The sequence below is a fragment of the Pygoscelis adeliae genome, unplaced genomic scaffold (genome assembly GCF_000699105.1).
Source record: "Pygoscelis adeliae isolate BGI_AS28 unplaced genomic scaffold, ASM69910v1 Scaffold63, whole genome shotgun sequence".
Taxonomy (NCBI): Eukaryota; Metazoa; Chordata; class Aves; order Sphenisciformes; family Spheniscidae; genus Pygoscelis; species Pygoscelis adeliae.
Genome location: NW_008824414.1, coordinates 7,058,061 through 7,063,238, shown reverse-complemented (window position 1 = coordinate 7,063,238; position 5,178 = coordinate 7,058,061). Strand labels below are relative to the sequence as shown.

General features: G+C 47.2%; 1 protein-coding gene across 1 annotated transcript in view; it reads right to left on the bottom strand.

Moving 5' to 3' along the window:
* NECAB2 (N-terminal EF-hand calcium binding protein 2) overlaps window positions 1–5,178 on the bottom strand; it is a 48,232-nt gene that overhangs the window by 23,974 nt on the left and 19,080 nt on the right. The window lies entirely within an intron of this gene.

The window sequence follows — 5,178 nt, the reverse complement described above, 5'->3', positions numbered from 1 at the left end:
AGCATCCTCCCGCAGCCCTGTCCCCAACCCCGAAATCCTCCCGACCGCTTGCCCGTGCCCTGACCGACAGGTCTGCTTCCAGCCCGCAGGACCTGGGCTCTTCCCTATCTCCATGACCTGAAGCTTTCACTCGCTGCTGGCCCTCTCTTGGGATGAGACATCCTTCTGAAGGGATGATGCATGGTGGGAAAGCATTAATTTGGGATTGCTCTTCACTACCAAGGCCACGCTTGAACCCTATCATTGAGGAGTCACGACACAAAGCGCGGTGCCTTTGCAGCAAGCTGAAGTACCCAAGACAATCTCATCGCTGCTGAAATCTTTTTCCGTCTTCTGCAGCAGGCTCAGACGCCGGGTGAGCAGAGCAGCCTCGCTGGGCTGTGCGTGACAGCGGGACGGGGCGCAGGCTGCATTTCCCACTCAAACAGCACTATCAAGAGAGATTCTGCTTTAGCAGAGACACCAATATAAATTTTTTCTTTCTATTTAGGCTCTGCCTGAGAAGATGCAAGTTCCTGCAGCTTGGGGACCCCGCTGGCCTCTCACTAGATGCATTTCATCCCCTAGGCACGTTAGCCAGGTGCGCTACTGCTAAGCAGAAACACATGTGTGCGCTGGTGATATCTGGGGAGGAAATTCCCCAAATTCACAGTGCCACCCGTGCCCGGGTTCTCCCCAAAAGCAGAGCCCCAGGTGACGGTACTGGGGACCCCTTCACTGCCACTCCTGAGCTGTGGGAGCTGCCAGGCGCTGGAGGCAAACACGAACACCTCGATCCCATGAGATGGCGGCTGCCAGAAAGGTGTCACCCCACCTGCCTCATGCTGTAAAAGCACATGTTACTGAATCACACACCTTTTTGGGTAACCGATGTCTGCTGTGGTATAAAAAAGTCATCTCTCGTCTCAGACACCTTCGGTGTGGCAGCTGCTGGCAGCAAACACGCTGGCACAAGCTTCAGCCGGAGGTGCGGGCGGCACATGCATCTCTCTGCAAAATGAGCTTTCGCACTACTTTATCTTAATTCCCTCAGAGATCTATCATCTTTCTCAAACCCTGGAATTACTTCACTGAATCCTACAAAACCCCCCAGGGATGCTGCAAGCTCAATTTCCCTGACTTGTCATTCTCGTGCCCAAATCCACTGAATATGCAGATCCGCAACGCTACCCGAAAGAGCTGACTCCTGACCGAATAGTCCACAGCGCCTTGGCAGCATGTCATTGCTAACATGGAGCCTCAGCAATTCACAGGCAGAGAAAATTCAGGTGGGGGAAGAAACCCAGAAGATGCATTTCCAACACCGACACAGCCCCATGCTCGCCCGAGGGCCACGGCCCATCTTCCGTCAAAGCTCTCGCCAGCACAGAGCCTGGGAAGTCAACCGATACTCTCAGGCACACGCACAGGAGTAGTTTTTACATCAGCATCACCCACAAAGTGCTTAAATAATATTTTTCAGAAGCCAGTTAGCGTTTATAAACACCTACTGAAGTGGTGATGGGTTTGCAGCTAGGGCACGTTACTGAGAAAAAAAAAAATCTATTATTGCATTCTACGTGGTTTTGCATTGTAATAATTGACCTGCTGCTGCCAAAAATGGTCTTTTATTACCTCACATCCTGCCATCATATTATTTAACTTAATTGTGCTTGAATGTTAACTTGGCTGAGAAACTGCTTTTAATTTTAAGTCATGTTGCATTAAGAATAAACCTAATTAAAGAAATTACTGAAGTCATAAGCTGACAATAAAAAATATGATAATGTTCAGATTAAAATTTGTAAGGAGAAATCAATGACTACTTGAGCACGACCCACGGCATTTCCTAGGATGTTTCCATCCCGCAGGAGCGTGCCCGTCGGGAACATGGCTGACACGCAGCCACGTCCCCATCGGTGTTACAGGGGGGTTTGCCGCCCAACATGGGTGCTGCACAGCTGAACACGCAATGCAAGGGACGTGCAACACCCAGCTACAAAACAATTTACAAGCTGCTCTGGTAGTTTAATGCTTTAGTAACTAACCACCCCGTGGGTTGTGCTAGTAGGATTTTTCTGGGTTTCAAGCCTCGTGAAACGGGAGGTGGTGGCTCCCCACGAATACCCTCGCTGTCCCTAACCCTTCATCCCAGCGCTGCCCTTCAGAGGATATTTTTGGAGCGGTCACATATCACAAAGCCCTTCGGCATGACAAAATTTAGGTGAGCATTAGTTACTAATTTTTTTTCAGCTGCCAAATATTCAACATTCTTGTAAGCCACAATAAACTAAAAAGAAAAATTGCAACAAGTTGCTCTCATTTTTTCAGAAAAAAACCCCAAAATTTTCAGCTACCAGAACACTTGGCTGTGAATTAGCTTTTAATTTTAAGCATTCTTACATTAATAGTATGACTAATTAAAGAACTTACTGAAGCCATAACCCAACTAACTAAGCAGAATATAATAATGTTCAAGTGAAACTTTAAACGAAGAAATCATTAAAGACTTCTGTGTTATACAGTTTTTTCTGCATAGTAGAGGCCACATCTGATCTCTTTCCAAAACAAGAGTCTTTCTTTCAAAGTAGAAAAAATCAAGAAAATCCAAATCTTTTTGGTTTCAGGCCTTTTTCTCTGTTTCCAACCAATGAAGCTGTAACGTGGAGCAGCACAACCTTGCATCCCTAATCTTGCTGGGGATGTGCGCCCTTTGAGACTACTTTCCAAGGCAAAGACAGACTTTGGAGATCCTCCATTTGCCACTTGGGACCTCATTTCTCTGACAGAAATACGAGCCAAACACGAGAGCTCAGCTTTCAACCTAGAGCATCTTCTGAAAAATTAGAGTCCAAGCCATAAACTAACTGGGCCACAAAAAGGACTGTTTATTGCTCACCACCCACCACCATTTAAATACACTGGGATAATTTGACCAGATAAACATATTGGCAATAGGGAAATAGTTTCCCCTGCTGGTTCACATCCAACTATTTCAAAGAAAAAGAAAAGTCCTCAAAGCGTGATACTCCTTTCTCGTACGTGGGAGTTTAAAGAGCAACAACCATGCTGCGAGAGCATCTCCTCAGTGGGCTTAATTAAGTGAATTTGCCCAGAGAGTAATTACCACCGCATGACCAACAAGGGGAGGAGGCTGCCCAGAGTAAGTGCTGTGCCTCCTGCGTACTCCAGAGAGAAATACATTTCTCCCCCCAAAACCCCACCCAACGTTAAAATGTGAGCAAGCAGCTTGACGAGCGCCTGAGTTAACGAGGATCCCTGGGAAGTCACCTCTCTGCCCCGCCGTGTCCCTGACTGCAGATTATCCAGTGGATGGGCTTTTATCAGAGTTGTCCCGGTACTGACTTTCTGCTGCTTTTCCATTGGTTCAAAGCTTTTCTTCGTCTCTACCTGCCCTTCTTGAAACACATTGCCATTTTTGAGACTTTCTCCCAGGGAAAGGTGGGGTGGCAACGCCCAACAGAGGTGACATTGCAGCAGAGTGTCCAACAGCCCAGGGATTACGAGCTCAAGCCAAACATCTCGGCAGCCAGATCTCTGAGTGTGTGCCGGTCCCCCAAGTAACCTCCAGGTCTCAGGTCAGAAGCTCCAGCTACGTTGATCCAGATCAGCCCAACACCTTGTTTGAGTGAATCAGCGTTTTCCCGCATGAAAAAAAGATATTTCTGGAAATTTCCCACCATGATTATTTGCTCTAGCTCTTAATAAGCAAGCCCAATGTGGCGCAGCACTGAAAGGGGTTACCCAGAGAGCATCCCAGGAGGTCTTCAGGACTCAGCATGGCAAAGCCAGGGCCGTCCTGGTCCAGTGCTGGTGATGGTCCCACTACTAGGGACTAGAGCCCTGCAGAGGTCCCTTCCAACCAAAACTGCCATGAGTCTCCCATCCAGCATCTCCCCCTCTCTTTCCCAACACCTCCCTGACTCCCTAAGGCAAGGCTGATGGCCTCTGACTTGCTGCTGTTAATGCATTTCTCCAGGCTTCTCTTCAATTATAGAGAGGAGCAGGAAAGTTATCTCAGAATGGAAAAGATAAGGTGGAGGAGCAAAGCGTGAAATTCCCTTCCTCGGTTCCAGCTCAGCTAAGGGAAGATGTCCCAGGTGCTCCCAACGGGGCGGCACAATCAGAAACATAATGGGAATTCAGAAGTTGCAAATACATCAGTCTCATCTTCACAGCATATTTCTCATGCAAATAGCTGCCTGGATGTGCTGCTCAAATGCCACTCAACACCTGATCGGCTTCAGCTGAAGATAATAACCCTTTTTCTTGGGCAGATGAAAGGTTTGCATCAGCAGCCACACGGCTTAGTTGCTTCACCAGCACAGAAAATTGAGGTTTTTCTGAAATCACGTTCTACTTTTATTTCCGTCTTCGATTCACAGCTTGGGGTTTGCTACAAGGCTTCAAACGAACACGGAAACAAATTATCCTCTAGCGTTAGCCACCTGCAAAACTCATTTTCATTTAGGAAAAACTAAAAAGCAACACGTGCAGCTGAAAAGTACTATTATATCTGATGACGCACCTTCTAGTCCCAGCAGCAACAGCACTGCGTTATCTCAACACCTCAGAAGTGGAAAATGTACATCCAGATGCCTACTAAGAGGTCACAGATGGTCACTCTTGATCATTAGTTTCTGAACTCAGAGAAACATTTATACACAAACCCCAGAGTGAGAGACATTATTCCAGGCAGAGCAAGAGAAATACTGGATGCCAGCCAGGAGCCAAATAACTTAAATTCTAAAGAACTAAGCAAGTTTCCAAGCCCGTCGTCATACTCTTCTGGAGAACCCTGCTAAATCCTTCCCGAGATCTACCCAAGTACCTCCTGCACCTGCCCACTCACTTAAAAAGCCCCACTCTTATGGTATGAAGTAAAAAAAGGACTTCCAAAATCTGAGGTGCCACATGCAAAGAAACACCATAAACAACATGCCAAGGCTGTCCACAACCAGAAGTGCTTCCAGCCAGCTGCAGCTTTGAATGACATAGGCAGGCAAGTATTTATAACATATGTCAGCTCTGGCCTTAATTTCTCTAGCCATGGCAAGCTGGCAGTCAGTGCTCTGGTGCCCACCTGGCTCTTACGTTAAAGGATGGTCTTCACCTCCTGCCAAATGTCCCTGCTTCCTGCATGGAATACATTTAAAATGTATTTTGCGGTGTGCTTCA